The sequence below is a fragment of the Xenopus laevis genome, chromosome 9_10L (genome assembly GCF_017654675.1).
Source record: "Xenopus laevis strain J_2021 chromosome 9_10L, Xenopus_laevis_v10.1, whole genome shotgun sequence".
In the NCBI taxonomy this organism is placed as follows: domain Eukaryota; kingdom Metazoa; phylum Chordata; class Amphibia; order Anura; family Pipidae; genus Xenopus; species Xenopus laevis.
The window spans coordinates 68,088,327-68,107,958 of NC_054387.1; positions in this window are offsets into that span (position 1 = coordinate 68,088,327).

Genomic DNA, 19,632 nt, shown 5'->3' on the forward strand with positions numbered 1-19,632 from the left:
CAGAAGAAGAAGAAGGCAAATCATTTAGAAACTATAAAAAATAATTAATGAAGACCAATTGAAAAGGTGCTTAAATGTGAACCATCCCTTTAACTGGCCAGTTAACTAGAGATGCTAGACAGCGGAGAAGCATTAGACACAATACAATCTGTCCTCTTAGGTGTTAGAATGACCCAGATGAGTTCAAGGTATGGTAAAATGCAAATAACTACAGGTATATATTATTTTCCCAGTTAAAACTATCATTATGTTGATTTCATCTGGAACTCAACTTGCGTTAGAAAAGAAAAAGAATAAATCTATGAAACAGTAATGTGCTTTCCTTTCTAGACTTTCTCTTGCAATTATGATTAATGTAGTGGAAACAAGTTTGGCAAATTAGTTTAAAGTCAAACTGTTTAAAATAGGGAATATTTTGACGTTTTGGAATTCACGCTTGAAGGGTCACACTGCAGGCGCATGGTTCCGGGGAAGAGTTTAACGGCAGCAGGCGCAGGATGAAAAACATTACATCCCATTGATTTGGAGGAGAATATGAAGGAATAAATAATATACAAATTACTGAACAAACACACCATTAACTTCACTTTAACATCTTCAATATGTGAATCTGAAACTTTTCCTCAATATCTTTAACTTAAAATGGCAAAGTCTGTCCTGGTCACATTATACATAGGAACCATTTAGCAGGGTAGTTAGGTATTACATAGTATAATGAGCCATGATTGTTCTTGTAACTCATAGCAACCAATCAGCAACAGTTTGAAAGCAAACACCTGACTGGTTGCTATAGGTTAGAGTCTTTTATTATATTACCTGCAATATGTCAAAGATCTGAAGTTACCCATTCAGAACAATCATATGATAGATCACTGCCACTTCTAACCATACCACTTGTAAGTCTACTCATCTGATGCACATTTAGGGCAACAAAACATTGGATGTTCTCTGTTCTCCCAAAAACACAATTTCTCAAAATTGGTCTCCATTAGCTGCAATGAGGACTGAATGAAAGTCGCCATGGGTTTTTTTTGCCCCAGTGCAGTGGTTTTCAAAAAATTTGAACATAATAATGGGTGCAAAGAGGCAACTGATGCAAATGCGGCAATGTTTTGACGTGAATACGTCTCAAATGTGCTCAAAATCTTCAGTGTTGAGATTTAGTGATTTCCTGCATTCAGTATCAAAATAATATTGTGTGCCCAATTCTTTAGGCATTAGTATGCTGCAGGATGCTCTTGGAACCCTGGAGCTAACACTTTTGCAGACAACATCCCAGGGCTGCTAGGTCAACCCACTGCTTATACTTTGTGTGGGGGGGGGGGTGATAAGGTTACAGGGGGGTTCAAAAAAGGTATGGCCAGTAACATGACTGACACAAGGCAAGAATCCCAAGAGTCAATAACACGGAAGCTACAAATAACTGAGGATACTTCCTCTTAAATAAACCTCATTTTATAGATATATGTTGCCATTTAAATGTTGTTGATCTCACTGTAATGTGTATTTTTCCAGCTTTCTAACTTGCAATTTATCTTTTTCTTTCATAAAGTGCATTGTGGCATTTCCACCAGGCTTTATCTCAATGCGGAATCTGTTGGCAGCTGGATCAGTGTGTTCTATGCCTGGTATGTGACTCCTTACTCTCCCAATAGATAAAAGCCATTTATTGCTAATGACTAAACTGCCTGTTTCAGAATAAAACAGGCACCAAAGGGGCATTTCCTAGCAGACAAGAGCAAACACACTACTTCCTTTGGTGATCATTAGACAGTTCTTTACTAAGGGTTCTGCTGCCTAGGTAAACAATATGGCTGCCCCCTTCTTGAAATGCAAGTGCATTCTTTTTTTTTATACATTTAATCACTATGTATTGTCTTGGGTCTCTTATCTGCTGACATGCATGCAAAACTAGGAACTCTATATGTTTGGAAGATACTAGAAACCCTTGTGCACAGTTCCAGCCCAAGGCAAAATATATACTCATAACTATTCCAATTAGGAAAAGAGTATGGATTGACATATATATGCTGACCAAGATATGAATATATTACAATAAAATATATTTTTCAAACAAAATACTGGAACCAATTATATTTTCATATTTGTATATGCTGGGGGCCGGCATAAATGATGTTGAACCACTGGTGCACACAGAAGTTTTTTGGGTGCTTACATTTGGTGGCTTTAATTTGTGAGGTTGATTAAATTATATTATTATATATATATATTATTACCCAATCCATGTGTCTCTCTTTTTTGAATATCTAGAAGTGTGAAATTCACCAGTCAGGCTCATTACAGATGGAAGTGCCATTTTAAAACTAGTTATATAGAGCGTGCTAAAAGCCCCTTCGAGATTGCTCTTCGTTACTTTCAACCATCTGCTGTTCCACTCTTGTTTAGAAGGGATAGTCATACACCATAATCCCAAAAGAGAAATGAAAACTTAATAAGAAAAAACAGAAACTGGAAGACTTGTCCCTTTGAAATCAGTGGATTATGTTGCATTTGTATGATTAAAGTTGATTGAAGTTGTTCTGTCCAAGCTGAAAAATTATTCTGCTGATGTAGCTTGTGCTGTGGCTCCACTTCATTTCACTTTAGGACATGGACTCCAACCTCCAGGAGGATCAGACCAACCATGTCCAGTTATATCGCACCAGACACAGCTTTGCTCCAGTTCATTATATAAATCCATGTGACTCCTGGAAAATCCAGGAGGGTTGATCTAAAGCAAAGCAAACAACACTATAATATCAGACTATTAGACCAAATATATCTATGACTCTGATTAAATTTAATTACATACAAAACAATGCGCTAGTTTTTATATGAAGAAGAGTGATAGTTCCCATAAATTTACATGGACACTAGAGAACCCTGGAACTACCCCCAGCCTGGGACAAGCAGTAATTTTAGGGTCCATCCATGGACATAACTTAATTACTTATACAAATTTAACTGTAGTTATTGTAACCACATGTATAGGCAGGCCAACATGGGAGTTATGACATTTAAAAATTATTAGCAAGCAACCTCAATTATGCTGGAACTTTGGGAAAAAAAGGCTGAAATCAAATCAAAAGTGGGGTTATTTATTATATACAGGGCAAGAGACTGGCAGGCAGAGACCTGCACACTAAATACAGTGATGCCAGAATTGCTTTGTTTATAAGTAAGTTTTTTTCAGTAATCTTGCACTTCTGTTCGGGGTCTAGGTAAATGACCTCTAAGGTTATCTTTGAGTTCATTTTGCATTAAGCACTTTGTACCTGCTTTGTATTTGAGCTCAATAATATTTAGGCAATGGTCAGGCTCCTCCTGATGAGGAGTGTAGTGAGTTCTGCAAGTAAGCCCCATGGTTTCATGTAGCTTGGATGGCTTTGTTGGACCTCAACTGTCCCTGAGTTTGGTATTGTTCCCAGAGACTGATATAGATGGGGATCCCATTCAGCACTCTTGCACTATATAAAGCAGTTGAAAAATGTGGCAGTATTACCCTGCTTTGAGACCAAGGGGCATATATATTATGTGGTGTAAAAAAATTGTGTAGAAAATGGCAATTTTTCTTTGAGCAACTTCCACTGGAACTTACTAACAAAGGTCTAAAGCAGTGTAAAATATGGCGGCAAATCTGGAGTTCACATAGCGTAAAATAACACACACCTTGATAAATTTATTTTACACAGCTTTTTGCACTGTTTTTCTGGCGAATTTCAATTTACATGGCACAATAAATAGGCTCCCTAAATGTGTTGATGCTTGATTTACCACTGTTAAAATCTATAGACAGAGATTCATGTGATGTAAGTCATATGGTTTTTGCTTCTTCTAGGTAAATGCAAATATGCATATCTTACCTAAGTAAGAATGTTCTTTGAAGCTATATTTTATTGTCTGTTTATAGGAAAATTAATAGAGTAACGAATTAATTGGCCTTATTTTAAAATTTTTCTATAATTAGTTGAAATGAACACTTGCTAAACACTGTGATCAGCTTGTGTGTTGTGACGCACAAACAAAATTCAAGGCTCCAAATAAAAAAATCTTAGCACCACAATTTATGACCTATAAAGCAATAACAGTTATTTAGGCACCATGGGCTTAATAAGATGATTTTCAATGCCTTATAAAGAGCAGTCAGCCAAGACCTGGAGCCATTCCACTTGTAATTACAATACACAAAGTTCAGCTGCTCATTTTGAACAAAAATCCCAGTAATAAAAGAAATGGATTCTCTCTTAATAATATAGCTTGCCCAGTGAACATCTCCCCTTAAGGTATAGTAATTGTGTGACAGGCATATGTCTACCCTAAGTTATTGGAAAGTGCATAGAAAGCCTCATCTGCACACAAAGAAGGCTGCCAATATAGAAGGCTCAGCCATTTTGAGGTTTCTCTTTCAAGCATATAACAAAAAAATTGCACCCCTGGCAAAAAACTGCTCTTTGTATAAGACATATTGTTCCTGCTGCTAAGGTTATTCAAGCATTCAGACTCCTTATATAATGCTATGGTTATAAAAAAACATGTCAGATTCTCTTAAATAGGCATCACCCTTGCTATAAGCTTTTCTATACGCTGGCATTTGGAATGATGGATAGTGTCCTTGGTCTGACTGTGGTACTCAAAACATAAATGACAACAAAAAGCTATATTCTTGCCTTCTGTTTCTACTGGCCCTTAGACTCATGTCATATATGCAACAGCTTGGTTACTCAATATTTATGTGTCGCCTGTGAGTTTTCTGGTATGATTCACTAGAATAGTCTGCAATAATATTACACATACTTATGAGTTGAAGGATAATTGTAATATCACAATTGATATGATGCCTGCACTTTCATGTACAAGCTGTAATTATATGCCTATCTGTTATACAGGTATAGGATCCATTATCCAGAAAACCATTATGCAGAATTATGGAAAGGCCATCACCCACATACTCCATTTCAATCAAATAATTCAATTTTTAAAGATTGATTCCCTTTTCTCTGTTATAATAAAACAGTAGCTTGTACTTGATCTCAATCAAGATATAGTTAATCCTATTGGTTGTAAAACAATCCAATTGGGTTTAAATAATGTTTAAATTACTTTTTACTAGACTTAAAGTATGGAGGTCCAAATTATGGAAAGACCCTTTATCCGTAAAATCCCAGGTCCTGAGCATTCTGGAAAACAGGTTCCATATCTGTACCGTATTATGTATATTAGTACAGAGTTGTTTTAGCCCCATGTGATTACTGTAGATCTAGACTGGACTTGTTTTCCACTGACACCACCCTAAAGACAGTGGGTTTGCAGTGTCACATGCCATGGACCAAATCTGAGCCCATTCAACTTGAAACATTTGCTTTCATTATTCTAAATGGACCAGATAAAACAAAGGGGATGCTCCTTCACTTGCATTCTATAAGTATGAACTTTCCAAAACATCTTTCTGCTCCCCTGAGGCAGATGCTGTGTTTATGTAACTGGTTTCTTCATACTAACAGACCATGCACCTAGAGCCACTTCCCAAAGAAGGGATCTTTGTGGTGCAGCCAGGAGTCCCCTGCCACATTCTGGGTCATCTTATCCCATTCACAAAGCTCGTCAGTGACTTACCAAAACTTATGTGTTATCCTATATAATAAAGTTGAAGTGTCTCTGCGTCCAGTCCCTGTGTCTGTGGGATTGCGCTACTGCGCATGTGCCCCACGGACCGTCTCTGGCGATACTGCGCATGTGCCCCACGGACCGTCTCTGGCGAATTTTCTACATATGTTCTAGCGCCCGTTAATTTAACGGGCTTAATGTCTAGTAATAAATAATGTACCCTCTGATGATAAATACAGTATGAGGATATTAGAAGTCAGCCTCCTACTTTTATATGACCATGAAACTCCTCGGTGAATTATAATATCCCTATATTTTACCTTAGGAGGTAAATTATTCACTATATAAGAGCCAGGTGTAAATATTTCTTTGGAAATGGCCATCTGTAGCCTGTAAAATTCAGTATATCCGTATAAATGGTTCTTAGTCATGCAACTGGTTATAATAGGTGCTTAATGATGTCACTTGTGCTGCAGGAATCCTGGACCCCTTGTCATATGTAACCTTGGAGTTCTATGACCTGTATAATTCACCCTAACGTAACATGTCTGTAAATAATCATGAAACCCCAGGTTGACATCTAATATTTTTATATTTTACAGTAGGGGTACTATTTGCTATATTAAATACAGTGGGATGTACATGTTCCCCATATATTACTCGTTTTATTGAGGGTATGATCAGCAAATTCCAAAAAAACTGAATCCCAGTAACTGCATATATTCCTACATAAATGTGGATCTATATTTATTGGCCTGTGCACTGCAATCAATTGCCTTTTTTGCTCACAAAGGACTTCTCTTCTTTGCAGTTCATACATTATTTGCATTCCAGGTCTGACATTTTGCACAAAGAACATAAAATCAATGTTGTTCTTTTCTGATTTCAAAACATAAAGTTCTTTGGTTTCTCTATGCAAAGTAATTCTTAAAACACCCAGCTGTATATTAAAGTTTGTAATAGATTTTAAATGTAGACCTTAAGAATACACAAGACGAAAACCATCTTCTCCATAACTTTCTGTAATGTACTCCTGATGTAAAAAAAACCTATGTAATGATGAGTAGATGTGGCTGCCAAAGGAAAGTATATAGATGCTTGCATAAAAATTCCCTTGTACTAAGCAAAATTCACCTGGCACCTGATACACTGGTCGTTTAAAGAGAGGCCCTAAATGAGAGTTAATGTAAACTTTACTGTGCATGACTAGTATGGGACATCAATTTATGACCAAGAGTGTTAAAAATACATTCCAACCTAAACACCCTGATCAAACCCCCTTTTGTCCATTCTGGTTATGTTATAATCCTGTGGCCCTGGCAAAACCTGACATGAGTTGAGAAGGAGGACGTCAACAACAAACACCACATCTCTACTAGTGAATAGTTACATAGTTAAATTGGGTTGAAAAAAGACAAAGTCCATCAAGTTCAACCCCGCCACATGAAAACCCAGCAAACATACATACACCCCTCCCTACTTTCACATAAATGCTATATATACACCCATACCTATACTAACTATAGAGTTTAGTAGCACAATAGCCTTTGATATTATATCTGTCCAAAAAATCATCCAAGCCATTCTTAAAGACATTAACTGAATCAGCCATCACAACATCACCAGGCAGTGCATTCCACAACCTCACTGTCCTGACTGTGAAGAACCCCCTACGTTGCTTCAAATGAAAGTTCTTTTCTTCTAGTCTAAAGGGATGGCCTCTGGTACGGTGATCCTCTTTATGGGTAAAAAGGTCCCCTGCTATTTGTCTATAATGTCCTCTAATGTACTTGTAAAGTGTAATCATGTCCCCTCGCAAGCGCCTTTTTTCCAGAGAAAACAACCCCAACCTTGACAGTCTACCCTCATAATTTAAGTCTTCCATCCCTCTAACCAATTTAGTTGCACGTCTCTGCACTCTCTTCAGCTCATTTATATCCCTCTGGGAGTCCAAAACTGCACTGCATACTCCAGATGAGGCCTTACCAGGGACCTATAAAGAGGCATAATTATGTTTTCATCCCTTGAGTTAATGCCCTTTTTTATGCAAGACAGAACTTTATTTGCTTTAGTAGCCACAGAATGACACTGCCCAGAATTAGACAACGTGTTATCTACAAAGACCCCTAGATCCTTCTCATTTAAGGAAACTCCCAACACACTGCCATTTAGTGTATAACTTGCATTTATATTATTTTTGCCAAAGTGCATAACCTTGCATTTATCAACATTGAACCTCATTTTCCAGTTTGCTGCCCAGTTTTCCAACCTAGACAAATCACTCTTCAAAGTGGTAGCATCCTGCATGGAATCTGTAGTTCCTATAGAATAGCAAATTATTAATAGCAATCTCTATTTGCATCTAGCTTTTTTGTCATCATACTAGTCTCTACAAAGCAAGCCATGCAGTGTCTAGCAAATAATGCAACCATTTTCAAGTGTTAACTTTGCTAAAACAACCTGCATATAAGCATAGTTCCTTAATAAGTCCATGGAATTCTGCATGGACCATCCGTAACTTTGCCAGCCTGGCATGTATTGCTATATATGGACAAATGATACCTGCTTGTTTAGTGGTAAAACACATCATCTATATACCTTCATAGCATTTACAGTAAAACATTCTCATCTATTATCTTTACAGTACACTACTGTACCTGCCAGTATCTATTAAGTTCACTCTATCAATCCTTTTAATAGTTGCAGTCATTCTATGGACATTTGCAACAAAGCACACTTCCACTCAGGTTTTTCCTCTACCTATAAGAAACAGTTTTACTACCAACATTTTTAGGTGGTCAAGTGAGGCTATTCATATGTGAGCATATATCAGGAAGGGAGGCAACTTTTGAATAGAGTAATGATTTCCAAATGTTCTTTCTTCTTTGATACCCTAAAACAAACCCTTATGTGATTAGTCACGGGAAAACATGTCTTTTTTCAAAATGCTAATAGTGCTGCTTCAGCAGAATTCTGCACTGAAATACAGTTTTCAAAAGAGCAAACAGATTTTTTTATATTTAATTTTGAATTTTGACATGGCCTAGACATGCTGTCAGTTTCCCAGGTGCCATCAGTCATGTGACTATGTGGTGATAAACTTCAGTCACTCAGTCTGTTCTAATGTGAAGTGCCAGCTCTTTCTGAAAGCACATGACCAGGCAAATTGACCTGCGATGGCTGCCTAAACAATAATATTACACAATAGTGTAATTTAAAAAAAAATACTATAGCATAGAAATCATGACAGAATCACTTCAAGTATAACCCTTTTTAACTTCTGCTGTTTGTTAATTAATATGATTAAAGGAACAGTAACGCCAAAAAATTAAAGTGTTTTAAAGTAATGAAAATATCATGTAGTGTTGCCCTGCACTGGTAAAACTTTTTTGCTTCAGAAACACTACTATAGTTCATATAAACAAGCTGCTGTGTAGCAATGGCGGAAATTGAAGCAGAGCAGTTTCACTAGTGCAGGGCAACACTGCATTATATTTTTATCACATTAAAACAATTAATTTTTTTCATGTTACTGTTCCTTTAAGAAGGGAGAAGGGGAGAAGAACTATAGCATTAGCATGATATTTAAGAAAGTGAAAAAGAGGCAGAGGTGTCCATTCCGCCTGACCTAATATGATACAGGACATAGTTAAATACTGTGCTTGGTAGAAGACTTTGTAAATAATGTGTTTTTTTGAAAGACTTTTTCCTTCAATGTATATTGATTTCTGATAAACTTTGTTGAATTTGTGTGAGCAGCCCCTAGTCAAGAAGGTAAGCTTGACAGATGGTAGAGCACCATTTATCAGTTTGATCCCACTGTCTTTGGCAATTTAGGGATAATCCAGGACAGGATGATACATTTTCATGCCTAGGAGAGCACAGGTATATGGTATTAGGGCAATATTGCATGTAGTGAAAGAAGGTTGGAAAACAATAAATGAGTTAGCATATAAGTTTTAATATCTGTCCTAAAATTATATATTGATGGACAGTTTCAGGTTAGTTTCTGTCTGGCATCTGTTTTCATCTCTCTTCCCAAGTTACCTTAAAACCCTTGAATATATCTCAAAAACCAGTTTTTCCTCTTCTGCCTGTTGTAGACCATTGCCAGGAGCACGCTGAAACCAGAGACCATATAGAAAATATAAGGGGTCTTTTACAAGTGAGAAAAGTGCAATTTAGAGCACAATCCCCATGATTTTTAACCATAATTCAGCATTTTTCTCCATAAATCTAGCTTTATCGCAGTTACCAGTTGGCGATGTATCTGCCAATGCATTCCGATAAACACAGTTGCGCTTGCCATTGATGTGAAATAAATTGTGCTGACAAGTCCAGAAGCTGTAATTTCTGGTGTGAGTGATGTGTGCGCACAACTATACAGAAGTGCCTTAAGATGCAAGTGCCTTTAATGAATTGTATTTTTTGCGCCACTGACTGTGTCAATTTGTGGACTGAAACTGCAATGCACGTTGTAAATGACCACTGTAGGGTCAGGCAAGTCTTTTGACTGATGTCTGGTTTTAGTATATATATGGGTTATTTACATACCAGTAGGCAGTGAGCAAAGTGCAAAAATAAGGGAACAATTACCATATTTTTTTACAACAGTCTGCTCTTCTATCACTGAACTTAGCACTTTTGCACCTTTGTGTAAGAAAAAGCACATCTTACCCATGTTTTTGGGGTTGGTAGTATGGTATCTAATAATATCTTTTACTAGGAATGACAGAAATCTTTGGTTTACTCTTTGAGAACATTATGCGAATCTATAAGGCCCAATGATAGACAACGGAGCGGAAACATGAATACAGTGCAGCTGCAATGTCATTAGGCTATACCTGAGGAGAGAACACTATCTGTGATTGCTGATGGTGACTGATCTTGATTGAGTTTGTCTGAGTGAAGGTTGATGCACCATGAAAATGTGCTTCCAGCTCTTGATTTAAGGGTTTGGAGCACCACGTAGTAAGTACTTCTAAGAATCAGGGAAAATTAGAAACATTTGCAGCTCCCAGTGATCCAGGCTTAGAGGTTTAGCTAATTATGTTTTTCTTTATAGGGAGAGTACAGTATCCTTTGCTTCATGAAGACCTCTGCAGCTGCTGTCATTACAGGCCTCATGTTTAATATGCACTTTGTAATTAGCTTGACTGTAAGTCCCACTTTAGCAGCCAGGCCTTTTTTTCTGTTAGATCATTTTTAATCTGTTCTGCACTCGGCTGTGAAAGGCTGATAAGCACTTCTGAAATCTCTTCACACAACAAATGGTGCTTTAATCTATTTTTTTCCCTTCAATTTCCACTGCACTCATTACATAAATTCAGCTAAAAAAGGGTCTCTTATTCATTAAAATGACCCATTTTGGGTATGCTCCAATTTGCTGAAGACTTTTGGTAAGTATTTTGTATTGATCCTGGTTCACAGGTCACTAAGTGTGTTCAAGGCTTTCAGCATATAGTTTTGATTTTGTTTCAAGTAGAATAAAATTATTGGAGCCATTTGTGTATTGAAAAGCTTTCTTCTACAGCATTTTAACACACTCAACTGTATTTAAGTGAAATATGTGTATTTGCCGAAGCTTTCTGCTCAATGATGTTCTGACATCTCCTAGACAACAACTGCACTTCTTACTTCTAAGGGACACTGAAAAAATTAATATTTGTGTGTTCCTATATGCAGTCTTCATATCATATTATGGATTTCTAAAGGACAACTTAAGCCTAAGCACCAGTAGTGTGGCTTCCTATGTAAAGGCACCCTATGATGTTACAGCCATCCATTCTTTCTAATACACATACATGCCAAGTTCCAGAGCTAAGTTCATATCAAAACTGGTATCACAGGGCTTTGGCAGAAACATTTACATAAATATCTAGAGGATATTAAGTGCTGTGTAGCAACTGTTTACTACTGATCTAACTACTGATTAGGAACTAAACAGACAGTTTCAAATTGTGACCATAACCAGGCTGCAACCACAACCAGGCCCTAGGAACTTAGATACCCCAATACAGAGACCTCATAGCTTCAGATAAACAGACCTTTCACTGATATCAGTTTTATAGAGGACCAAAGAATGCAGTGTGGTCTTCGTAGCTTCCATAATGTTTTAAGTTGTCTTCATTATGCACAGCTATAGTGTTCTACAATGTCTATGCCTCTGGCAGATACCCGACAATACAGAACCGGACCACAGCATAAAAGCAACACTCTATTCTCAACTATGATTTAAGCCAAGACAACCAATGCAGCTACAGAGGTCCACCACCACCCAGACATGACTTAAGTAAGTATTTATGAACCTCGTGAAATGTAGTCACATTGTGGTCAACCCTGTGTAGTTTAGTGATGTTATGTGCTTGATCATTGACTGTGGATGATGGCTACTTTGGTGACTTAATGGTTAGCTCATGCACTTTGGGGTCTTTGATGGCCACCTCATAGCCTTAAAAGGCATTTTGGGTTACCCTTTGCATGTTGGGGGTATATAGCATACCTTTATGATGTTATATATTGTACTTGTTGATTGTAACATGCAACCACTGGAATAATGGCTTGCAGAAAAGAGCAGGATTTGCAAATTAGTGTATAGTTGCCTGTTAGGAAAAAAAATGTTGATTAAAGTATTTGAGTCAATTATTAACATCCTTAAAAGCAACCAGAAAACCAAACTTATGTCTTAAAAGTCTGTCTTTGATTTAGTGGGATAAACCATTCTTATTTGATTATTAGTGCCCGCCTTCTGCTTCTATTTATCAGTGTAATTCTATGTAACATGACTTAACTTGTAAAAGAACAGGGAGGGATGAGCACCATTTATCTCACCTGCAAGTATTCTGTTTTGGGTGTCGTTAAAGCAAACAATTAAATGATAATAAGAAAAGCCTGAGAAGTTAAGTTTTAGCCTTTGGAAAGACAGATAAATGCAGAGCATATGAAGCAGCTATTAAACATATTATTTGCAGACTGCTCTTAATTGTTTTCAGCTTTACTGACACCCAGTGAAACTCAAGATAAAACAGATTTCTGGTTTTGTTACATAATATTGGTGCAATTATAAAGCTGTTCCCTTTGTGGGGCGTTGTGTAATAAAAGACACATTACATATATGGTGTACTTCCACAAAGTGCAAAATGAATAATCTTTTTTTCTGGCACTGGGCATATTTTTTGTGTTAGAGGTGTAATCTATTGTGCAGTTTTCAGGCATTTTGGGTTTAAGAGCCCCTTTGTGGTCCAACATATGCTCATGGCCAATTAAAAGGTGGATCTAAACCCATAAAATTAACGGATGTAAATTTACTTCTTTACTGAGATTTGTCTTGGACACCACTCTGCAATGGCCTGGCACTGTAGTGGGGCAAAATTTAATTTAGGGCCAAATATTGTGGATTACTGGGCTATAATATAACTTTGCGAGACCAGGGGAGGGAGGCAGACCTCTGAAAATTTCAGTAGAGTTGTCATGTTTGGTAGTGTATGAGTCAGGAGACCCCATGTATATAATGAATTATAATCTATCACTTGAAGATATCTGATGTTCAAGGCCCACAGCAATGCTGTGATTACCTAAAGCCCTATGAGCTTCTGAGTCTGTCCATTGGCAAAACCTATTGTTTCAGCAGATCCTGTGAATTGAGCTCCTATACAGTAATCTTTATGACTTGCTGATTATGTACTGATAACTGTCTGACAGAGAGTTGTGATACTATCCATTCACAAATTCTGCCCACTGAATAGTTTTGTGAATAGAGAAAGCCAGGCGTCAGATGTGAGAGGACAATTCAAAAGAAACTTTGTGCTGAGGCTACAGTACATATAATAAGCTCCTCGTGGGTTCTACAGGCTATACATTTCAGAAACAAACAACAGGGACTGAGTTGCCTCCGAATATTAAAAGCATAATTTTACCAAGAAACAGGGCAAGAACACTTATGTAAGGGATGGGCGAATTTATCCTGTTTCATTTTGCCAAAAAATGGCTGCCGACAAAAATTTGCCAAAAAGCATTAAAAACAGTGGTCAGATTTGAAGCACTGGATTAAGATATGGGCCAAATGTAGGGGAATGCAGGCAGAAGAAGTTTGTGCCCAGTGCCCCCTAATGTTGGGCCTCTTGTACTTACTCTTAGATATGGCCCTGCTGATGGGTCAGACTTCAAGTAGGGCCAGAACCGCTGGTCATGTACTACTGACCCCCCTCTATGGTGGCTGATCACACCCATATATAAGTCATCAGAGTGGACTAGGGTAAGGAATGGGTCATAAAGGACTTTTGGTTAGGTTGGCAGGATAGGAAGAAGGGGGTTAGGGTTGGGCTGAAATATTTATGACCACTCATCCCAAACTCGAGCCCTCACACTTTTTGGATTAGCTTAGCAGTATGTGTTGGAGAAAAGACATTATTAATGTAAAGAGTAATTGGGGAATGATGTTCAAAATCCAATGATCAAAAAAATAAAAACGGTTAGATAGCGCCCACCTTCACCCTTCTGTCTCCAGTAGAAGCATAGCTAATTTGGCAGACTGTGGTCCTTAGTGGACATTTTGTCAGGTACTCACAGCCAAGGAGCTATACTCTATAAATGCTAACATTTCCCATATTCTTAAACTATTATAATCTCGATATGTTACAGGATTTAACTTGCACGAACTGATGGAGCTCATGGTGCTGCTGATCATCTTTTACATGTCCATTATTATAACTGTAGGAAATTAGACATTTAACAGATCTGGGTTTGCAAAAAAAAAAAAAACAAAGAAAAACATTAAACAAGTTGTTCAATAATAACATATGTTTTCTATCACAAATTAAAGGAAAATCTTGCATTTGTTGGAATAAAAATATGGTACATTCTAGCATATGGTTTCAATTATAAAAAAGCTAAAATAAAATGATGAATAATTATCTAAAATAAATGGAAATGTTATATGGGTGGCTCAGAAAACATTCATAAAGGCTGAATATTTGAATACAATGTAAAAGAGATGCCAATACCTTTTGATGCTGCAAACAGGGGTGATCCCAAATTTATTCCATGGTGCTATCAGACACTTTAACCACAATCAAATGTTTCGGGACCTCCTATTTCCCCATCCATACAAAACTATTGTGAATATTTAAATACTGTGTAAGACTTGTAGAGGTTTCAGATGGTTGATTAAATGTATAATAGAAACTGTCTATTAAATCAAACAGCTGAAACCTTTACATATTTTATTGAGTGTTCAAATATTCACAGATTACACAGAAGCACTGGGAATACTCAACTGTAATGAATCAAACCACACTGACTGGTTCATAGGTAATTATAATTGTGGATAAAAGATAGATTTACCAATCCTGTTCCGGATACATGATTCTTTAGGTGCCAGCCTGCTGTGTGTATAGACGCAGCCCGTAGTGGCAACCCTGGAATTAACACCAGCTTGAAGATGGTTGTAGTTCAAGGGTTCCCCTGTGTCAATAAGCTCACTTATTCTGGCATAACTGGTCTTTGAAGAAGGAAACTCATAAGCACCTCACACAACAAAAAAAAAACACCCGGAGAGTGGACATGAGGCTGATGAAGTGGAAAGTAGCAGGTGAGACTATGCTGGAGCGAAGAACCAAGGGGTTCAGGCAAAATCATAGTCAACAGATCAGAGGCAGGCAGCACAGATTCGTAGTCAGAGATGGGTCAAGGCAGGCAGAAGGCAGCTAAGTCCAGTAGGTAATCAAAAGGTCACAGCAGGAAATCAATGGAGGACTACAGCTAGGCTTCTAGAAACGACCAAGACAACCAGGAAATGGCCCAGACCGTCAAAGCCCATTATATATGCAGAAATGGAGCCAAAACAAGTTGCATCAGGATGCAGCTTTCCATCGCTTATGTTACGTCTGACATATTTGACCGTGCATCAAAACGTCCTTGCATCCAAATAGTTGCGTATCAACACTCTTGTGCAGGCCATGTGCTCCGATTCGCACACCTGCGCATGTGTCGAAAGGACATCAGAGACGCATCCTGGAGACATGAACGTGCTAGAAGATGTTGTCACAGGTGAGTAACCTCACAGGCAGTGCAACTCCCTTCTTCTAATAGTAGTGGTACAATGTTTTATTATTAGCAAAGGAATGTTGCATTCTTTGACATTAATATGAAATACATTTTATATCCAGGGAAATGCAGTAGCTATATATTCTAGACTATTTTTTTTCACCTCATTAGGAGAAACCAATATTAATCTACTGTAGATTCTTGCTTTCTTTTACAGTGAACAGCTTTATGAAGGGCTTGTGTAGACAGACCAACATGCCCTTTGAACATAACCATGTATCTGTATCAGATTATGTTTTGTACAATATTTAAGTTGGTTTTACTCCTGTACTTGAGAATGAACCTTCCTTCCTACCCAATAGGGAACAATGATCTTTATTATGTTTAGAAATTAGTTTTATTCCACTTCCAGCTGAGACTGCAGGGATGTGATCACAAGAAATGGGACTCATATTGGGTAATAAGTAAGTTCGGTATTACAGTTATGCCTAGGAGGAAAAGAAATAGCATTGATCACAGTCTGACATTGGTTTATGAGTGCTACATGACATGAAAATACTACACGACTTGAAATATCAATGCAACTCAACCGGCATTTCTGTAGAATATCCCAGCTAATTCTAAGGCAGTTACTAAGTTAGGCATTTGCTGATGAAGCGCGTGGGAGTGATATAATCATCACATTTAAACGCCAGTTATTTTACTTAAACAGAATAAAAAAAAGTATTTGTGGTGCCTCATCCTACATGGTATGTGCCGGGGATCTCTTTTTGGCAGATGGATATAAATATAAATATACAGACTTTCCCATGTTCTTTGTAATTTTTTATGTTGCCTTTACATCCAATGACAGGTAAACGGTAGGTGAATTTCTAACAGAGGCAGTGCAACCCCCATATAATTAAGGTGAATAGTAGTAAATGGAATTTAAGGGGCAGATGCATGCACCATCACTTTCATGAGATACAGATAATTTAAAGCAGCAGTTATCTGAAGGGCAGAATTTCCAATGAATACAGCCTTGAATGCATTTGGCAACACTGTATTCATGAGGAGAGTTAAGTCCGTGTCCTATTAAAAAATCCTTGAACTTGTGCATCATTCAGACGGGTGCACCAATGGGTGCAACATGCAGTATGGCCCTGTACTTACTGTAGTCAGTAAATACGGGGCCAAATAGCATGTTGCACCCATTGTTGAAACCTAGTTTTCACATCTGAATAACACACAAGCTAGGGGGTGTCAAAAATGATACTAGTTTACTGCCCCACATGAATGCATTGCTGCCAAATGCAGGCAGTGCTTTATTCATGGGAGAAGTGCAGGTAGGGTTGCCACTTTTTCCAGAAAAAAATACCGGCCTTCCTATATATTTATCTTTTTTCCCTATTAATAACATTGGGATCAACCATCATTTTTACAAAATACCAGCCAGGTGGCAACCCTAAGTGCAGGTAACTGCAATCCATTTTGGATGCCCTTTCGCACTAAGTGTGTGGAAAAATGCACAAAGCATGCCGATCTTGTGTTTTTTTCACTTTGTACCTTGCCCAACACATTGTGAATGAGACTACTACCTTGATCTTCAAATCTTACAGCTCACTTCCTCTCCATATAGATTCTTTTCCAGTTCAGCTTTGAAAAAACCTGCTATTGATATTTGTCCTTTCACGAATGCACCCAATGAAACGTTGTGTAAGTGCAACCATTATTTCCTTTCTGTAACTTTGTGCCTACCCTTAATAAGATATAGCATAGCTATATAATACATAAGGCCAAACTGACCCAAAGGAAGGAAAACAAAACCCTAAGAAGGTCCCCTGTTTTTCATTATAGGAGGAAATAATTTCCTATTTTTATCGAAAGAAGCAGTCAGGTTTCTCGCTAGGCCAGTTATTATAAATTATTTTTAAGGTGTGATACTTATAAATACACATTTGTGCTAGATTCCATAACTCATATCCTTACAGTAAAAAGGCAGTGAAAAATAATTCTGTTTAATGGGGGTGTTAGAGCTCACCAGCATCACTGATCTCTATCACCCTTCAAAATCATTAAAAGGGGGTGATAATTGTTTCAGATGTAACCATCGACACCACTGAGTAAAAATTACAAAAACTTTAGTATACAGTATGTCCCTTAGTATACATTTTCAGCTGGAAGTTTACATATTTAGTCTAAACAATGCAATATATACAGAAATACATTCAATGTTTCAGCAGGTGAGCTTCTGAGAACAAAAGAGCACATTGTTTGTAAGCAGATGGTTGTGAGTCACAAGAAATGGCATATCACATAATCCTGTTATTTCAGCACTCTTTAGAAGTCATTCTTACATGTGTTCTTCCGTTGTAGAGGAAAAACAAGGCAACAATTTCTGTGAAAGAGTCAGACAAAACAAAAATACTCAACCTGAACGTTTTCTTGTGAACATTTTTGTAAAAACAAACAGTGGCTGTAATAAAAGGCTTTGTCTATAAAACAGAGGGTGTATGGAGAAGGCTTTATGGTATTGTACCAATGTAGAACTATGAGAGGAAGATATGTAGCCTCAACCTCCTCTCAACAAGGCCTCAAATACAGTACAACCTACTGTACACCTGGTCTCATCCAAATATTTCAGATATTTTTCTCCACAGAAAAATGCTTAACCAGAACAAATGGAAGGGAAGGGTTACCATAGAGCCATAAAGGGAACAAGGAGTTCCAGGCCTCACCAGATGCCATTTCATGTCTGGCAAACAAAGGGGACTATTAATATCAGATGGAAGATTAAACTGAAAAAAGAAGGCACCCCTCTGAACTTAGTCTCAACCTCAGAGCTGGGCATGGACTTTCATGTCATCAAAACAGGAGAAAGAAGTATGTGATAATTCAATATACAGAGATGGGATCAAAGTTATCCAGCATTTACAGTCAAAAGTGTCCATAAACATAAAGATCTGCTTATTTGTCGAGGTCTTTGCCCACCCAACTTAAAAGTACTATCTATCTTGAGCATTTAGCCTTTGAGCCAATGATTAAATCACATACAGAACCATGGGCAAAGGCCACAGGCCACATTTATGGCTCCATGTGGACCTAAAAAGATTGGATTATTTAATCAATATCTCAACAAGTCTTGAAAGGGGCTAATTATAAATGTTTCCATCCCTTTCTCATCAGCTAATACACCGCAGTTCTGAGTCTGGGGTGTAATATGATTTGTTTTGATTGTTCAAATATAATAAAGTTTTTTAATAGAGGATAACTCCAGTGGGAAGTAAGGGGTGGTGGCCATTTTGGCAATGTAGATACAGGGAAGGAAGCTGGTTACAGGAGGGAGATATGTGTCAACAATTGTGTATCAGCCCAGAGTGGTGCCTTTGTGCAATGTATATGTTGAGACAATAAAGCTGAAATCTGGTTAAGATAGCAAGCCTTCCATATATCCTTCTTGAATTTTACATGCAATTAAATGTAATTCTAAATCATTTAAATGCATACAGCTAAGAAGCCATTGCAGACTGACAATAAAGTATGTAGCTTTTATTTAACAACCAGTACAAGGTTCTTCTTTGTTGATTTGGTGAGCTTTTTATTCTCCTAATTAATCATCAGAGTACTTACCAGGGCAGGGGGGAGTAACAGATAAAAATCAGTGGGGGGGTGAGCTCCTCTTTAATCTTGAGACTTTGGATTCATGTCCTTTAATGACTTCGAAAACAATACAGTTTTAGTGATCACCCTGGTGAGGTTATTTAGAGTTCCAGCTTTTACAAACACAGACTTTTCCCATCCCTTATCTATATGACAGTACAGAAGATCTTCTTTGATCCGACACTTAGAACTGGATTAGAATTTATGACTCCACAAGCCTTAGTTTCCTTTTTGTATAAACAGTTGATCAATGAGTTTCTTCACAGACTTTAAACAGTTTTATTTTAGGGTAGGCTCATGTCTAGGACAATAGAGTATATTTTGTCTTTATTTTGCTACATTTTT